The sequence below is a fragment of the Rhinoderma darwinii genome, chromosome 1 (assembly GCF_050947455.1).
Source record: "Rhinoderma darwinii isolate aRhiDar2 chromosome 1, aRhiDar2.hap1, whole genome shotgun sequence".
NCBI lineage: Eukaryota > Metazoa > Chordata > Amphibia > Anura > Rhinodermatidae > Rhinoderma > Rhinoderma darwinii.
Genome location: NC_134687.1, coordinates 3,988,479 through 4,009,926, shown reverse-complemented (window position 1 = coordinate 4,009,926; position 21,448 = coordinate 3,988,479).

Genomic DNA, 21,448 nt, shown 5'->3' with positions numbered 1-21,448 from the left:
ATAGAAAGTCTGTGAGTCCGTACATTGTTACCTCGGAAAGCCGATCAGAAACAAAGCGGCTCAGAACTCACCCGGGCACTTCTGCCGCTTCGTTTTTGCGATCGGTGGGGGACTCAGTGCTGGGACCCCTACTGATCAAAATTTCGGACATGTCATAAGTTTTTGAAAATTGAGTTACCCTTTAAAGAGAACCTTTCACTTGCTCATACATGTACAGCTGAGTGCAGCATGTAATGGGCAGAGCTGTACAAACGCTGTCTCACTATCAAAAAAATTCCTATCCTCCTCTGTTATTTAGATATCGGTGCCGTTATATATGGCGCCCAATATTTAAGTAACCCCCTGAACTGTCAATGGGGCTTGTAATTTGCAAGGGGCGTGTAACATCGCTGTGACACTGTCCAATCAGCTACGGAAAGAGCCACAGCAAGAGCGAGGATAGAGGAGAGTGTGTGCACACGCACGCACAGCTCTGCCGCCACCACAGAACAGAGGAGGAGAAGGTGGATTCTTCTGATCCATGGCGGTGGGAGTATCTTTGGCAGTGGCATCGGTGATGTGCGAGCATACGCGCACTGGGGAACTCAATGTCACTACCCCCATATTAGACTCCACTGGTGACGGCTGATGTAACAGGTCCAGAGTGGTACAATGAGCAATAGATCAGGGCGGGCAGCTGAGGTTCATAACGGTTTATTATATCGATTTGTCAGAGCAGGCAGCACAAATTCATCACAGTTAAAATGTAGCTACAGGTCAGGGCAGGCGGCAGGCACAGATGGTCAGAAACACGCAAAGGTCGGTACACAAGAATTCTATCACTAGACAGAAACAAAGAATTGGAACACAAGGGAACCAAATTGTTCTGGCAAGGAGTGAGGGGATAGGAGGTCCCTTTATACCCAGGGTGTCTTGGAAAACCAAGATTTTGGTGTGCACTGGCCCTTTAAGAACACAAGGATCAGTGTGAACACATGCTAGGACCAAGTGCAGTGCGTCGGCAGCAAGAGCGGACACAAGCAGCAAGGGGGTGGCAAGGATGTGACGAGAGGAGTTAAGAGTAATTGGGGGTGTTACAGGGAGGACAATCATTCTTTAAATCTGCCCTATACCATACAACTAATTCATCTCCGGTGACCACCAAACTTCTCCTGTCCAAGTGGCTGATGCTGAGCCTGTGCATAAGAGGTACAAGTGAGAATGAGAGCAAAAGGTCCACCCGCCCAATGATGATTTTGAATTCAAGAATCAGGTCCAACAGGGTATTTCTGAATCAACCCATAAGAAACAGAACCTAGTGGCAAGTGGTTGGCTCCAAACTCACCTCCAAATGAGGTTGTCTTCTGCTGAACCTATGGTGCCAGTACGAGTTGTGCCAAATATATTCGGGGGCATTGGCCATTTTGAAAAATTTGACCCAATTTGCACCAAGTTAATTGTCTTCTTTTGTAAAGTGTCATCCCTACCGCACTACCGCTCCAAAAGGTTTTTCCCATGATCTTTGATCTGGCTCTGCCTATACATAGCACATTTCAAAAAGTTACAACCCTTGCAATTATAGCGTCAAAGGGGTATTCATTTATGGCATGTCTGCAGGATGTCAGATACGTGCTTATTCCACCCCTTGTTCTCCACATAGGAACGGGGACCCGCACCTATTCGATATTCATGGCATATCCTGTGCACGTGCCGTAAATGTCTGAATTGGAAATATCTCTAAGTTTATCATCCAAGGGAAATTCAGTGCCTGGTGCCAAGTCATCATTTTATTCCTGTGATCGGATAAATCTATTTAATAACAACTAACGATCATGTTCACTATGTGACAATTATATGTATTGTGACAAGCGCAAATCATTAGTGAACGGACAGACAATACGTGTAATCCCAGCCCGAGCTCCAATGTGTGATACGGGAAAGTTTGTAGCCAGCAGAAATCCATGAAGCGCACTGCTGATTTGGATGTCTGGCATCTTGACAAGTTCTCGGCGCCTGATGTAGGGACTGGAAATTGAACTGATACAAGTCATATTATTCAAACTATTATTGAATGTGAAATTTATCGTACCACAGGATCCCGCGTTCTGCACAGTTTGTAATTATTGAAAGAGAGACATCACCGTTGCCAAATAACAATTGTTTCACTCGCTGCAAATGACATTACGGAAAATACACATTTATTTCTGCCCAAGAAACCCAGATATAGTGCAACTTCTATCAATTTCAGGGAGCTAGACCTGACGCTTATTTCAGACTGCTGTGATATACCGTATTTCACATATATTGCGAATTTAATTAGTACAAGATTTTTTTTACCTATTTAGATTTTTATTTTTTTTAAATGATGTTGAAGGGTGGACATTCACTTAATGCTATAGGTACCGGCACTCACCTAATGCCTGACTGCTGCCTCAGTGATTGTAGCTTCATTCTGGCTGTGATAATACAGACAAACTGCCATCAATTACAATGACCCATGATCAACATAATTTACCAGCGCTGCAAAGCTTCGGAGATTTTTCATTTTATGTTCGGAATCTTTTACTGTCACTATAGAATGATATGCGGAAACTACAGGATTTACAAGGATTTGTTACTACAGATTCAAGAGCGACTTCAGCATTTCAGCACCATGGAGAGTTCCTGGGAGTATCTATAGGAAAGGATGCTGACACATTCAAGTTTCATCGCGTTGATCATGTCTATACATCAATGGTTGTGTGGGCTGTATTAAGAACTAAACTAAATACATTACAGATAAATATCAAAAGGGAATGTCCACCTAGGATACTATTTTTCCATTTACTCACAGAACTAATCTACATAAAAAGTTAAGCCACTTTGTGTAGAAATAACATTACTGATCCTGAGTTACATCCTGTATTATACTCCAGAGCTGCACTCACTATTCTGCTGGTGGAGTCACTGTGTACATACATTACATTACTTATCCTGTACTGATCCTGAGTTACATCCTGTATTATACTCCAGAGCTGCACTCACTACTCTGCTGGTGGAGTCACTGTGTACATACATTACATTACTTATCCTGTACTGATCCTGAGTTACATCCTGTATTATACTCCAGAGCTGCACTCACTATTCTGCTGGTGGGGTCACTGTGTACATACATTACTTATCCTGTACTGATCCTGAGTTACATCCTGTATTATACTCCAGAGCTGCACTCACTATTCTGCTGGTGGAGTCACTGTGTACATACATTACATTACTTATCCTGTACTGATCCTGAGTTACATCCTGTATTATACTCCAGAGCTGAACTCACTATTCTGCTGGTGGAGTCACTGTGTACATACATTACATTACTTATCCTGTACTGATCCTGAGTTACATCCTGTATTATACGCCAGAGCTGCACTCACTACTCTGCTGGTGGAGTCACTGTGTACATACATTACATTACTTATCCTGTACTGATCCTGAGTTACATCCTGTATTATACTCCAGAGCTGCACTCACTACTCTGCTGGTGGAGTCACTGTGTACATACATTACATTACTTATCCTGAGTTACATCCTGTATTATACTCCAGAGCTGCACTCACTATTCTGCTGGTGGAGTCACTGTGTACATACATTACATTACTTATCCTGTACTGATCCTGAGTTACATCCTGTATTATACTCCAGAGCTGCACTCACTATTCTGCTGGTGGGGTCACTGTGTACATACATTACTTATCCTGTACTGAACCTGAGTTACATCCTGTATTATACTCCAGAGCTGCACTCACTATTCTGCTGGTGGAGTCACTGTGTACATACATTACATTACTTATCCTGTACTGATCCTGAGTTATATCCTGTATTATACTCCAGAGCTGCACTCACTATTCTGCTGGTGGAGTCACTGTGTACATACATTACATTACTTATCCTGTACTGATCCTGAGTTACATCCTGTATTATACTCCAGAGCTGCACTCACTACTCTGCTGGTGGAGTCACTGTGTACATGCATTACATTACTTATCCTGTACTGATCCTGAGTTACATCCTGTATTATACTCCAGAGCTGCACTCACTACTCTGCTGGTGGAGTCACTGTGTACATACATTACATTACTTATCCTGAGTTACATCCTGTATTATACTCCAGAGCTGCACTCACTATTCTGCTGGTGGAGTCACTGTGTACATACATTACATTACTTATCCTGTACTGATCCTGAGTTACATCCTGTATTATACTCCAGAGCTGCACTCACTACTCTGCTGGTGGAGTCACTGTGTACATACATTACATTACTTATCCTGTACTGATCCTGAGTTACATCCTGTATTATACTCCAGAGCTGCACTCACTATTCTGCTGGTGGGGTCACTGTGTACATACATTACTTATCCTGTACTGATCCTGAGTTACATCCTGTATTATACTCCAGAGCTGCACTCACTATTCTGCTGGTGGAGTCACTGTGTACATACATTACATTACTTATCCTGTACTGATCCTGAGTTACATCCTGTATTATACTCCAGAGCTGAACTCACTATTCTGCTGGTGGAGTCACTGTGTACATACATTACATTACTTATCCTGTACTGATCCTGAGTTACATCCTGTATTATACGCCAGAGCTGCACTCACTACTCTGCTGGTGGAGTCACTGTGTACATACATTACATTACTTATCCTGTACTGATCCTGAGTTACATCCTGTATTATACTCCAGAGCTGCACTCACTACTCTGCTGGTGGAGTCACTGTGTACATACATTACATTACTTATCCTGAGTTACATCCTGTATTATACTCCAGAGCTGCACTCACTATTCTGCTGGTGGAGTCACTGTGTACATACATTACATTACTTATCCTGTACTGATCCTGAGTTACATCCTGTATTATACTCCAGAGCTGCACTCACTATTCTGCTGGTGGGGTCACTGTGTACATACATTACTTATCCTGTACTGAACCTGAGTTACATCCTGTATTATACTCCAGAGCTGCACTCACTATTCTGCTGGTGGAGTCACTGTGTACATACATTACATTACTTATCCTGTACTGATCCTGAGTTATATCCTGTATTATACTCCAGAGCTGCACTCACTATTCTGCTGGTGGAGTCACTGTGTACATACATTACATTACTTATCCTGTACTGATCCTGAGTTACATCCTGTATTATACTCCAGAGCTGCACTCACTACTCTGCTGGTGGAGTCACTGTGTACATGCATTAAATTACTTATCCTGTACTGATCCTGAGTTACATCCTGTATTATACTCCAGAGCTGCACTCACTACTCTGCTGGTGGAGTCACTGTGTACATACATTACATTACTTATCCTGAGTTACATCCTGTATTATACTCCAGAGCTGCACTCACTATTCTGCTGGTGGAGTCACTGTGTACATACATTACATTACTTATCCTGTACTGATCCTGAGTTACATCCTGTATTATACTCCAGAGCTGCACTCACTATTCTGCTGGGGTGGAGTCACTGTGTACATACATTACATTACTTATCCTGTACTGATCCTGAGTTACATCCTGTATTATACTCCAGAGCTGCACTCACTATTCTGCTGGTGGAGTCACTGTGTACATATATTACTGTAATGGCAGGAAGGAGGTGAAGGGAAAGTGAGCCCTAATCTACCCACCGCCCTGTCCCTGCCTACTTGCAACGACCCGCCCTAGGCGACGGGGTACAACTGGGCGGCGGTCCCTACGCTGTCTAAGTGCACGGGAGAACAAACAGGGAACACGCAAGGGAAGGGGCAGTAGCCCACGGAACGCCGCGAGGAAACGGAGCGGTGAATGAGTAGTCAGGACCAGGATGAAGTGGAGTATACCAAGGTGAGCACGGAGAAGGAAGCAAGCCAGGGGCAAAGCGCAGCAGGTAAAGAGGAACTGCAGCAAGGCAGAAGCACGGCAGAAGCAGGCTGGAGCAAGCAGCAGTGGGGCCAGGAATGCAGAAGAATTACAAGCACTGAGGAAGAGAACACGGCAGGTAATAAAGGACAGGGGGCGGAGCTAACTCCGACTGACCAGGCCGCGATAGGCTCTCCCACTCCTGAGCCTGCCACCCTGGTTGGTGGGAGATGGTGTCAGTCGAACAGGTCTGGCCTCAGATGTGGATTGATTAGTCCCAGGAGTATACCTAGACGTAGTACCTGGCAGATCCCTAACAATTACATTACTTATCCTGTACTGATCCTGAATTACATCCTGTATTATACTCCAGAGCTGCACTCACTATTCTGCTGGTGGAGTCACTGTGTACATACATTACTTATCCTGTACTGATCCTGAGTTATATCCTGTATTATACTCCAGAGCTGCACTCACTAGTCTGCTGGTGGAGTCACTGTGTACATACATTACTTATCCTGTACTGATCCTGAGTTACATCCTGTATTATACTCCAGAGCTGCACTCACTATTCTGCTGGTGGAGTCACTGTGTACATACATTACATTACTTATCCTGTACTGATCCGGAGTTTTATCCTGTATTATACTCCAGAGCTGCATTCACTATTCTGCTGGTGGAGTCACTGTGTACATACATTACATTACTTATCCTGTACTAATTCTGAGTTACATCCTGTATTATACTCCAGAGCTGCACTCACTATTCTGCTGGTGGAGTCACTGTGTTCATACATTACATTACTTATCCTGTACTGATCCTGAGTTTCAGCCCGAATTATACTCCTCGTATTCTATTATCATGATACAGAACTTGGTAGCCAGGTATGGCAACTTATGGTCTACAACAATTGTATATTGTCATTTATGGGATAAACCAGCATCAGATAAAGACATCAAGTTATGGAACTGTGTATACCTGGTATGATGAGTCTTTTATTAAGAAATTATGAACATGTTGAACTATTTCAGGAGTTTTGCTAATAGAATTGCAAATTTTTGTAAATAACTTGAGAATAAAATAGGAATATAATCCATCCAGAGGAACATAGCGGCAGGAATAAGCTTCTCCTTGGGAACTCCTCATCCTCAAGGTCTCTCGATACGGCCCCTGTGTATGAGTCTTGCGCATATTTACAAGTAACACATATTATTCTGATGTATTTGGCCTGAGTGGCTTAACATGCCTGGAAACTCTATTATTTTTGCATCTAATTACTTATTTATATCTGGAGGATAAAATTCCGCATGTTTCCCTGTGAAATGTACAATACAGAATATTTTCCTTAGCTGGAGGCTTGTGCTGCTCTGTATCACCGCTGCCAAGGCTTTCAGCCAACCTCCTTATAAAAGGATTGCAAATGTGTTTATTAAATTAGGTATTATCGGAACATGTTGGAATACATTATGGGTAGACTACACCTGCCCGTAATATAGATGTACGCTGATGAACAAGATAGAGCTGCAAAATGTCACCAGTTAGGATCTATTCTCTCTGCATGTGCAGCGTACATTGGATATCTAGTAGGAAAAATGCTCCTGTGTATGTGCCGAACATGTCCATAGGGCCCCATTGACCCGACACATGTCAAAAGCGTCTCCTATGTCGGGCGGTATGTATCAGCATTTCCTTTAACAGTATTCAATCCCGTCGACTATGCCATTCAATACAGAGACATCCCGCAATTGCGTCGGCAACTTATGCGACATCGTGGCAAATGTCGGAGGCTTCCATTGGAGGTATATGTCGGGAGGATTTCTAGACGTATACATCTGAAGTACATTGCAGCGTGAATGGAGCCTAAATATGCAAAAGTTTTTTTTAGAAAGAAGGAATAGGATAGGAGAATATATATTGGTGCCTACACCTATCTTAAAAGGGTTTTCCAAATTTGCGCCCCATCATTGATCATGGGGGTATAGAAGGGTCGTATACTGACCACGCATTGATGGCTATCTATAGGCTTCTTTGGCCTGCTGATAAGTGGGGCCCCTTGGGTCAGACTACCAGAGATTACACATGGATGGCCTAGGTTATTAATAAGACAGTGTTAAAATTGATTATGTTTGTGCCTAAAATGAACTTAAAGGGGTTTTCCAGCTTTTATTGTTATTGGGGCCCTTTGTTGATCTTGGGGTACAGGGGGTCAGGTCCACACTGATCACACATTGACGGCTATCCTTAAGCTTCTTTTTTCTTCCGCTGATCAGCCGCCCTTAGATTCAACATAAGGGGGAGGAGCCTGACAAATATTTGCTGCCACAAGAGGAGGAGATCACAACACGAGCTGCTACGGTGTAGAAACCATATTGCAACAGTTCGTACCAGAAGCAACGGTTTACAATGCGATCGCTGATTTTTCTTTTTGTGGATGTTAATCCTTAACCAGAGAGGGCTCCTAAACCACCTTTAATACAGTAGGTTTGAAAAGTTGAGTTTTGAGAAAACCCTGAGAATGGGTTTTCACAAAGCTGATAACTATTTCTGAAGGCAGCTGTGCGTCCATAAGCCAGCACTAGTAAAGATTTATCAGCCGATTCCATTGGAAACTATTGGTTAACCTAGGGAAGCTGTGACTAAAACATATTTAACATCTTCTTTAGAGTATTATCAATCAATTGACTCGGTTTGTGTGGTACACATGAATATACCAGTGGGTGCCGAAAAATACCCCTGGATTACCAGGGACTGATCACCATATAAATAGAAAAGGGTGCTGGATATACCCCCGGATCACCAGGGACTGAGCATTATATAATAAATAGGTGCTGAATATACCACCGGATCACCAGGGACTGAGCATTATATAATAAATAGGTGCCGAATATACCCCTGGATCACCAGGGACTGAGCATTATATAATAAATAGGTGCCGAATATACCCCTGGATCACCAGGGACTGAGCATTATATAATAAATAGGTGCTGAATATACCCCCGGATCACCAGGGACTGAGCATTATATAATAAATAGCTGCTGGATATACCATCGGATCACCAGGGACTGAGCATTATATAATAAATAGGTGCTGAATATACCACCGGATCACCAGGGACTGAGCATTATATAATAAATAGGTGCTGAATATACCCCTGGATCACCAGGGACTGAGCATTATATAATAAATAGGTGCTGAATATACCCCTGGATCACCAGGGACTGATCATTATATAATAAATAGGTGCTGAATATACCACCGGATCACCAGGGACTGATCATTATATAATAAATAGGTGCTGAATATACCCCTGGATCACCAGGGACTGAGCATTATATAATAAATAGGTGCTGAATATACCCCTGGATCACCAGGGACTGAGCATTATATAATAAGTAGGTGCTGAATATACCACCCGATCACCAGGGACTGATCATTATATAATAAATAGCTACTGGATATACCATCAGATTACCAGGGACTGATCACTATATAAATAGAAATAGGTGCTGAATATACCACCGGATCACCAGGGATTAATCATTATATAATAAATAGGTGCTGAATATACCACCGGATCACCAGAGACTAATCATTATATAATAAATAGCTGCTGGATATACCATCGGATCACCAGGTACTGATCATTATATAATAAATAGGTGCTGGATATACCACCGGATCACCAGGGACTGATCACTATATAATAAATAGGTGCTGGATATACCACCGGATCACCAGTACTGATCATTATATAATAAACAGGTGATAAATATACCACTGCATCATCAAGGACACAACATTGCTTATACCAATTGATGTTGGATATACCACCGGATCACCAGGGACTGATCATTATATAGAAAAACTTACTGAATATACCACCAGTGATTATCTACCACTGGATCGCCTGTCTCTGGCTACTGAGTAAGATGGTTGTATATAAATGGATCGTCACCTTCTTATCACTGGATATACCAGTGCGTGCTGTATATATTACTGGGTCACCAGGGTATGACTGTTATGCTTTGATACCAGTAGATGCTGAATATATTACTGGCTCACCAGTGACCAATCAATGGTTCTTTACAAACCATTCAATCACCAGATTACCATGGATTGATAACTGTATGAGTGCTGATTATACCACTAGATCACCAGGAACCAATATCTGTGTATACCACTGGGTCAAAATAGATTAACAGTTCCATATAATGACTATATACTATGGCAGCCAGATGCCACTGAATAGTTCAGGGCATGACCTTTGTATATGATATCACTAGGTACTAACCATTGTATATAACAATGGTTGCTGCATATACCACTGGGCCACCAGGGACTGTTCACTGTATTTACCACTGAATTGCCATGGACAATATACAGTATACTGCATACCAATGGTGAAATTACGTACCACCGGACCACAAACATCAGGTACTATAGATACATACATACTATAGATATATAGCACTGATATATATAGTACATTAGATATATGACTTACATATACTTGATAGAAAATCTCTTTGACCTTGTCATAGTCTCTTCTTCCGGCTTAGAGTTTAGGAAATAAATGGCGCGTCAAGTTTTCTGTACGAAAGAAAACCTATCGTCAGACACGCAGCAACTAAAACAAGTTGTTTATGCTAATCCATTTTGCCTCGACACATTGTAAATTCTTCCTAATGCATTAATTATGACTCCGCGCAGACCAATAATTATTTCAGATATGCTAATTAGAAGCCATTCTCTTCAGTCTAACACACATATCAGTAAACAAGTGGAATTAATTCCCTTAGGATATGATAAAAAGATAATGATTTCCTCTTGACTGCAGCTTAGAGAATTTAGCCCCCAATCACGGAGCAATTATAGATGAAAATGGAGAGTGAGATGAACCTACAGGTGTGAGGGGTGACATCTGCATCGTGTCGCTGTAAAGTTTAAGAAAATGTTACACATTCAGCGCTAATGGATTTTTTTTCTTGCTGATTGATAGTTACAACAGCGGGGCTCACATCGCAAAGTGTTTTTGGAATTTTTGGTTTTTTAGCAACCGGCAGACAGAGACAGACTGGCCCACCAGAGTACCAGAGGATCCTCCAGTGATTCTGGACTGCGCCCCAAAGGTCCAGCTAAAGACTAGCACCATGGGAAGATGACTATGGAGCCAATCACTTGCCAATAGGGTCTTTACGTTGTGGGGTGATACATAAATTATATATATATATATATGCACAGTGATAACAACAAAGGTCATAATGCGATTCATAGTGGACGTGCACATGTTCTGTATAGATGATAGTTGGCGCTCAGGATCGTCTTCTCTGGTGGTCCAACACTGCTGGAAGATATTGGCTATAAGTGGGAAAGTATAAATGCATTATTAAGACAATTGCACAGAATACGTCAGTTTCTTAAACCTCATAGTATGACTACTATAATACTGCTCCTTGGCATTTTTTTTTTTCAAAAAAAGTGCAAAAAAAAAGGAAAAAATAAAAAATATTTTACATGTATCACGAATGGCTCCTAGAAACTGTTTCTTTAAAAGGCATCTTAAAGAGGCTCTGTCACCACATTATAAGTGCCCTATATTGTACATGATGTGATCGGCGCTGTATTGTAGATTACAACAGTGTTTTTTATTTAGAAAAACGATCATTTTTGACGGAGTTATGATCTATTTTAGCTTTATGCTAATGAGTTTCTTAATGAACAACTTGGCGGGTTTTTACTTTTTGACCAAGTGGGCGTTGTGGAGAGAAGTGTATGACGCTGACCAATCAGTGACCAATCAGTGACCAATCAGCGTCATGCACTTCTCCCCATTCATTTACACAGCACATAGTGTTCTTACTAGATCACTATGTGCAGCCACATACACACACATTAACGTTACTCAAGTGTCCTTACAGTGAATATACATCACTACCAGCCTGGATGTGATGTCTATTCAGAATCCTGACACTTCACTAACGTTTGTCTGAGATTTACAGCACAGCAAGGCAAATGTAATCTCGTTTTAAATGACAGTTCACAGCGTAATCTCGCGAGATTACGATTGCCTTGCTGTAAATCTCACACAAACTTTAGCGAAGAATACTGCCCCATATGTACAATAATATAAATACGATAATACTGCCAATATATACAAGAATATAACTACTATAATACTGCCCCTATATACAAGAATATAACAACTATAATACTGCCCCCTATATACAAGAATATAACTACTATAATACTGCCCCTATATACAAGAATATAACTACTATAATACTGCCCCTATATACAAGAATATAACTACTATAATACTGCCCCTATATACAAGAATATAACTACTATAATACTGCCCCTATATACAAGAATATAACTACTATAATACTGCCCCCTATATACAAGAATATAACTACTATAATACTGCCCCTATATACAAGAATATAACTACTATAATACTGCTCCCTATATACAAGAATATAACTACTATAATACTGCCCCTATACACAAGAATATAACTACTATAATACTGCCCCTATATACAAGAATATAACTACTATAATACTGCCCCCTATATACAAGAATATAACTACTATAATACTGCCCCTATATACAAGAATATAACTACTATAATACTGCCCCCTATATACAAGATTATAACTACTATAATACTGCTCCTATATACAAGGATATAACTACTATAATACTGCCTCCTATATACAAGAATATAAATGCTATAATGCTGCCCCCTATATACAAGAATATAACTACTATAATACTGCCCATATATACAAGAATATGACTCCTATATACAAGAATATAACTACTATAATACTGCCCCCTATATACAAGAATATAACTACTATAATACTGCCCCTATATACAAGAATATAACTACTATATTACTGCTCCCTATATACAAGAATATAACTACTATAATACTGCCCCTATATACAAGAATATAACTACTATAATACTGCCCCCTATATACAAGAATATAACTACTATAATACTGCCCCTATATACAAGAATATAACTACTATAATACTGCTCCCTATATACAAGAATATAACTACTATAATACTGCCCCTATACACAAGAATATAACTACTATAATACTGCCCCTATATACAAGAATATAACTACTATAATACTGCCCCCTATATACAAGAATATAACTACTATAATACTGCCCCTATATACAAGAATATAACTACTATAATACTGCCCCCTATATACAAGATTATAACTACTATAATACTGCTCCTATATACAAGGATATAACTACTATAATACTGCCTCCTATATACAAGAATATAAATACTATAATGCTGCCCCCTATATACAAGAATATAACTACTATAATACTGCCCATATATACAAGAATATAACTACTATAATACTGCCCCTATATACAAGAATATAACTACTATAATACTGCCCCTATATACAAGAATATAACTACTATAATACTGCCCCTATATACAAGAATATAACTACTATAATACTGCCCCTATATACAATAATATAACTACTATAATACTGCTCCTATATTCAAGAATATAACTACTATAATACTGCCCCCTATATACAAGAATATAACTACTATAATACTGCCCCTATATACAAGAATATAACTACTATAATACTGCCCCCTATATACAAGAATATAACTTCTATAATACTGCCCCCTATATACAAGAATATAACTACTATAATACTGCCCCTATATACAAGAATATAACTACTATAATACTGCCCCTATATACAAGAATATAACTACTATAATACTGCCCCTATATACAAGAATATAACTACTATAATACTGCCCCTATATACAAGAATATAACTACTATAATACTGCCCCTATATGCAAGAATATAACTACTATAATACTGCCCCTATATACAAGAATATAACTACTATATTACTGCCTCCTATGTAAAAAAAAATACAATTATTAGTTATATATGTATGACATTGTTGTCTTGATTTGATGGCTTCTGTGCATCTGATATTTCCTGCATTTGCATTTTTCTCAGGTCTGTGACTTTTTATACTGACATATTTCGTTCCAACTAGAGGTCACTTAGTCACCACAGGGAAGTCTCCTGCGGCTCAGCAGGACGTCGGCAAGAAATACAAATACCAACAATATTAAAGCTGTGAAACCTCAAACACCAAATACTGAACATAATGCAAACGCTATATATCACTATTATCATATATTGTCTTATTACTCTCCTGAGCCAAGTCTTTCTCTCCATGTCACCCAATGCAAATAATTTATAAACGGAGAACTCTAAATAATTATTTACATAGCTATTTGCATTCACATAGAGATTATTTATTTTTCTGCTGATAGAGTCATAATCGTCTACGAATAAGGGTAACAAATTATTACAATTAAGGTCAAACACAACAGAAAGGTAATGAATAAACCAGGCCCTGCATTGTGTTGTTTCCCACAGAGAATAGGACCAGGGATACAATTTACATCTACTGTATATAGCAGTTGTATTCCTGTACATAGGGGGCAGTATAATTGTAGTTATATTCTTGTATATAGGGGGCAGTATTACAGTACTTATATTCTTGTATATAGGGGGCAGTATTATAGTAGCTATATTCTTGTATATAGGGGGCAGTATTATAGTAGTTATATTCTTGTATATAGGAGCAGTATTATAGTAGTTATATTCTTGTATATAGGAGCAGTATTATAGTAGTTATATTCTTGTATATAGGGAGCAGTATTATAGTACTTATATTCTTGTATATAGGGGCAGTATTATAGTAGTTATATTCTTGTATATAGGGACAGTATTATAGTAGCTATATTCTTGTATATAGGGACAGTATTATAGTAGCTATATTCTTGTATATAGGGAGCAGTATTATAGTAGTTATATTCTTGTATATAGGGTGCAGTATTATAGTAGTTATATTCTTGTATATAGGACAGTATTATAGTAGTTATATTCTTGTATATAGGACAGTATTATAGTAGTTATATTCTTGTAAATAGGAGCAGTATTATAGTAGTTATATTCTTGTTTATAGGGAGAAGTATTATAGTAGTTATATTCTTGTATATAGGGGGCAGTATTATAATAGTTATATTCTTGTATATAGGGGGCAGTATTATAGTAGCTATATTCTTGTATATAGGAGCAGTATTATAGTAGCTATATTCTTGTATATAGGGACAGTATTATAGTAGCTATATTCTTGTATATAGGGAGCAGTATTATAGTAGTTATATTCTTGTATATAGGGGGCAGTATTATAGTAGTTATATTCTTGTATATAGGGTGCAGTATTATAGTAGTTATATTCTTGTATATAGGACAGTATTATAGTAGTTATATTCTTGTAAATAGGAGCAGTATTATAGTAGTTATATTCTTGTATATAGGGAGCAGTATTATAGTAGTTATATTCTTGTATATAGGGGGCAGTATTATAATAGTTATATTCTTGTATATAGGGGGCAGTATTATAGTAGCTATATTCTTGTATATAGGAGCAGTATTATAGTAGTTATATTCTTGTATATAGGGGTCAGTATTATAGTAGTTATATTCTTGTATATAGGAGCAGTATTATAGTGGTTATATTCTAGTATATAGGGGCAGTATTATAGTAATTATATTCTTGTATATAGGGGCAGTATTATAGTCGTTATATTCTTGTATATAGGAGCAGTATTATAGTAGTTATATTCTTGTATATAGGAGGCAGTATTATAGTAGTTATATTCTTGTATATAGGGGGCAGTATTATAGTAGTTATATTCTTGGATATAGGAGCAGTATTATAGTAGTTATATTCCTGTATATATGGGTGGTATTATAGTAGTTATATTCTTGTATATAGGGGGCAGTATTATAGTAGTTATATTCTTGTATACAGGGGCAGTATTATAGTAGCTATATTCTTGTATATAGGAGCAGTATTATAGTAGTTATATTCTTTTATATAGGGGCAGTATTATAGCAGTTATATTCTTGTATATAGGGCTAGTATTATAGTAGTTATATTCTTGTATATAGGGGCAGTATTATAGTAGTTATATTCTTGTATATAGGGGCAGTATTATAGTAGTTATATTCTTATATAAAGGGGCAGTATTATAGTAGTTATATTCTTGTATATAGAGGCAGTATTATAGTAGTTATATTCTTGTATATAGGAGCAGTATTATAGTAGTTATATTCTTGTATATAGGGGGCAGTATTATAGTAATTATATTCTTGTATAATTGGGGCAGTATTATAGTAGTTATATTCTTGTATATAGGGGCAGTATTATAGTAGTTATAGTCTTGTATATAGGAGCAGTATTATAGTAGTTATATTCTTGTATATAGGGGGTAGTATTATAGTAGTTATAGTCTTGCATATAGGGGCAGCATTATAGTAGTTATATTCTTGTATATAGGGGGCAGTATTATAGTAGTTATATTCTTGTAGATAGGGGGCAGTATTATAGTAGTTATATTCTTGTATATAGGAGCAGTATTATAGTAGTTATATTCTTGTATATAGGGGGCAGTATTATAGTAGTTATATTCTTGTATATAGGGGCAGTATTATAGTAGTTATATTCTTGTATATAGGGGGCAGTATTATAGTAGTTATATTCTTGTATATAGGAGCAGTATTATAGTAGTTATATTCTTGTATATAGGGGCAGTAGTATAGTAGTTTTATTCTTGTATATAGGGGGCAGTATTATAGTAGTTATATTCTTGTATATAGGGGCAGTAGTATAGTAGTTATATTCTTGTATATAGGGGCAGTATTATAGTAGTTATAGTCTTGCATATAGGGGCAGCATTATAGTAGTTATATTCTTGTATATAGGGGGCAGTATTATAGTAGTTATATTCTTGTAGATAGGAGCAGTATTATAGTAGTTATATTCTTGTATATAGGGGGCAGTATTATAGTAGTTATATTCTTGTATATAGGGGCAGTATTATAGTAGTTATATTCTTGTATATAGGGGGCAGTATTATAGTAGTTATATTCTTCTATATAGGAGCAGTATTATAGTAGTTATATTCTTGTATATAGGGGGCAGCATTATAGTAGTTATATTCTTGTATATAGGGAGCAGTATTATAGTAGTTATATTCTTGTATATAGGAGCAGTATTATAGTGGTTATATTCTAGTATATAGGGGCAGTATTATAGTAATTATATTCTTGTATATAGGGGCAGTATTATAGTCGTTATATTCTTGTATATAGGAGCAGTATTATAGTAGTTATATTCTTGTATATAGGGGGCAGTATTATAGTAGTTATATTCTTGTATATAGGGGGCATTATTATAGTAGTTATATTCTTGGATATAGGAGCAGTATTATAGTAGTTATATTCCTGTATATATGGGTGGTATTATAGTAGTTATATTCTTGTATATAGGGGGCAGTATTATAGTAGTTATATTCTTGTATATAGGGGCAGTATTATAGTAGTTATATTCTTGTATATAGGGGGCAGTATTATAGTAGTTATATTCTTGTATATAGGAGCAGTATTATAGTAGTTATATTCTTGTATATAGGGGCAGTAGTATAGTAGTTTTATTCTTGTATATAGGGGGCAGTATTATAGTAGTTATATTCTTGTATATAGGGGCAGTAGTATAGTAGTTATATTCTTGTATATAGGGGCAGTATTATAGTAGTTATAGTCTTGCATATAGGGGCAGCATTATAGTAGTTATATTCTTGTATATAGGGGGCAGTATTATAGTAGTTATATTCTTGTATATAGGAGCAGTATTATAGTAGTTATATTCTTGTATATAGGGGGCAGTATTATAGTAGTTATATTCTTGTATATAGGGGCAGTATTATAGTAGTTATATTCTTGTATATAGGGGGCAGTATTATAGTAGTTATATTCTTCTATATAGGAGCAGTATTATAGTAGTTATATTCTTGTATATAGGGGGCAGCATTATAGTAGTTATATTCTTGTATATAGGGAGCAGTATTATAGTAGTTATATTCTTGTATATAGGAGCAGTATTATAGTGGTTATATTCTAGTATATAGGGGCAGTATTATAGTAATTATATTCTTGTATATAGGGGCAGTATTATAGTCGTTATATTCTTGTATATAGGAGCAGTATTATAGTAGTTATATTCTTGTATATAGGGGGCAGTATTATAGTAGTTATATTCTTGTATATAGGGGGCATTATTATAGTAGTTATATTCTTGGATATAGGAGCAGTATTATAGTAGTTATATTCCTGTATATATGGGTGGTATTATAGTAGTTATATTCTTGTATATAGGGGGCAGTATTATAGTAGTTATATTCTTGTATACATGGGCAGTATTATAGTAGCTATATTCTTGTATATAGGAGCAGTATTATAGTAGTTATATTCTTTTATATAGGGGCAGTATTATAGCAGTTATATTCTTGTATATAGGGCTAGTATTATAGTAGTTATATTCTTGTATATAGGGGCAGTATTATAGTAGTTATATTCTTGTATATAGGGGCAGTATTATAGTAGTTATATTCTTATATATAGGGGCAGTATTATAGTAGTTATATTCTTGTATATAGAGGCAGTATTATAGTAGTTATATTCTTGTATATAGGAGCAGTATTAGGGCATGACCACACATGGCGGAATTCCTCCGCAACTGTCCGCATCAATGCCGCACAGAATCTGCGTTGCAGATTCTGCAGCGGATCTGCACAAAATGTGCAGAAAATTGATGCGGACTGGCCGCTGCGGACTGCAGGAAAAGTGCTTCTCTTCTCCCTATTCAGTGCAGGATAGAGAGAAGGGACAGCACTTTCCCTAGTGAAAGTCAAAGAATTTCATACTTACCGGCCGTTGTCTTGGTGACGCGTCCCTCTTTCGGCATCCGGCCCGACCTCCCTGGATGACGCACCAGTCCATGTGACCGCTGCAGCCTGTGCTTGGCCTGTGATTGGCTGCAGCCGTCACTTACACTGAAACGTCATCCTGGGAGGCCGGACTGGAGACAGACGCAGGGATTTCTCGGTAAGTATGAACTTATATTTTTTTTTTACAGATACATGTATATTGAGATCGGTAGTCACTGTCCCGGGTGCAGAAACAGTTACTGCCGATCGCGTAACTCTTTCAGCACCCTGGACAGTGACTATTTACAGACGTCTCCTAGCAACGCTCCCGTCATTACGGGAGCCCCATTGACTTCCTCAGTCTGGCTGTAGACCTAGAAATACATAGGTCCAGCCAGAATGAAGAAATGTCATGGTAGTAAAAACAATACGCTCCGCAGCACACATAAGATCTGCGGACTTCATTGCGGAATTTTGACTCTCCATTGAAGTCAATGGAGAAATTCCGCCATGAGTCCGCAACCAGTCCGCCACTGCTCCGCAACAGACAGAGCATGCTGCGGACACCAAATTCCGCTCCGCAGCCTATGCTCCGCAGCGGAATTGTACGCATCGTGTAAACGAACACTGCTAAATTAAAGTAAAAGTCAATGGAGAAACGGCTCCGCTGCGGATTAACGCTGCGGAGTGTCCGCAGCGGAATTTAAGTGAAATTCCGCCATGTGTGAACCCGCCCTTATAGTAGTTATATTCTTGTATATAGGGGGCAGTATTATAGTAATTATATTCTTGTATAATTGGGGCAGTATTATAGTAGTTATATTCTTGTATATAGGGGCAGTATTATAGTAGTTATAGTCTTGTATATAGGAGCAGTATTATAGTAGATATATTCTTGTATATAGGGGGTAGTATTATAGTAGTTATAGTCTTGCATATAGGGGCAGCATTATAGTAGTTATATTCTTGTATATAGGGGGCAGTATTATAGTAGTTATATTCTTGTAGATAGGGGGCAGTATTATAGTAGTTATATTCTTGTATATAGGAGCAGTATTATAGTAGTTATATTCTTGTATATAGGGGGCAGTATTATAGTAGTTACATTCTTGTATATAGGGGGCAGTATTATAGTAGTTATATTCTTGGATATAGGAGCAGTATTATAGTAGTTATATTCCTGTATATAGGGGGCAGTATTATAGTAGTTATATTCTTGTATACAGGGGCAGTATTATAGTAGCTATATTCTTGTATATAGGAGCAGTATTATAGTAGTTATATTCTTTTATATAGGGGCAGTATTATAGCAGTTATATTCTTGTATATAGGGCTAGTATTATAGTAGTTATATTCTTGTATATAGGGGCAGTATTATAGTAGTTATATTCTTGTATATAGGGGCAGTATTATAGTAGTTATATTCTTATATATAGGGGCAGTATTATAGTAGTTATATTCTTGTATATAGAGGCAGTATTATAGTAGTTATATTCTTGTATATAGGAGCAGTATTATAGTAGTTATATTCTTGTATATAGGGGCAGTATTATAGTAATTATATTCTTGTATAATTGGGGCAGTATTATAGTAGTTATATTCTTGTATATAGGGGCAGTATTATAGTAGTTATAGTCTTGTATATAGGAGCAGTATTATAGTAGTTATATTCTTGTATATAGGGGGTAGTTTTATAGTAGTTATAGTCTTGCATATAGGGGCAGCATTATAGTAGTTATATTCTTGTATATAGGGGGCAGTATTATAGTAGTTATATTCTTGTAGATAGGGGGCAGTATTATAGTAGTTATATTCTTGTATATAGGAGCAGTATTATAGTAGTTATATTCTTGTATATAGGGGGCAGTATTATAGTAGTTATATTCTTGTATATAGGAGCAGTATTATAGTAGTTATATTCTTGTATATAGGGGCAGTAGTATAGTAGTTATATTCTTGTATATAGGGGGCAGTATTATAGTAGTTATATTCTTGTATATAGGGGCAGTAGTATAGTAGTTATATTCTTGTATATAGGGGCAGTATTATAGTAGTTATAGTCTTGCATATAGGGGCAGCATTATAGTAGTTATATTCTTGTATATAGGGGGCAGTATTATAGTAGTTATATTCTTGTAGATAGGGGGCAGTATTATAGTAGTTATATTCTTGTATATAGGGGGCAGTATTATAGTAGTTATATTCTTGTATATAGGGGGCAGTATTATAGTAGTTATATTCTTGTATATAGGGGGCAGTATTATAGTAGTTATATTCTTGTATATAGGGGGCAGTATTATAGTAGTTATATTCTTGTATATAGGGGCAGTATTATAGTAGTTATATTCTTGTATATAGGGGGCAGTATTATAGTAGTTATATTCTTGTATATAGGAGCAGTATTATAGTAGTTATATTCTTGTATATAGGGGCAGTAGTATAGTAGTTATATTCTTGTATATAGGGGGCAGTATTATAGTAGTTATATTCTTGTATATAGGAGCAGTATTATAGTAGTTATATTCTTGTATATAGGGGGCAGTATTATAGTAGTTATATTCTTGTATATAGGGGGCAGTATTATAGTAGTTATATTCTTATATATAGGGGCAGTATTATAGTAGTTATATTCTTGTATATAGAGGCAGTATTATAGTAGTTATATTCTTGTATATAGGAGCAGTATTATAGTAGTTATATTCTTGTATATAGAGGCAGTA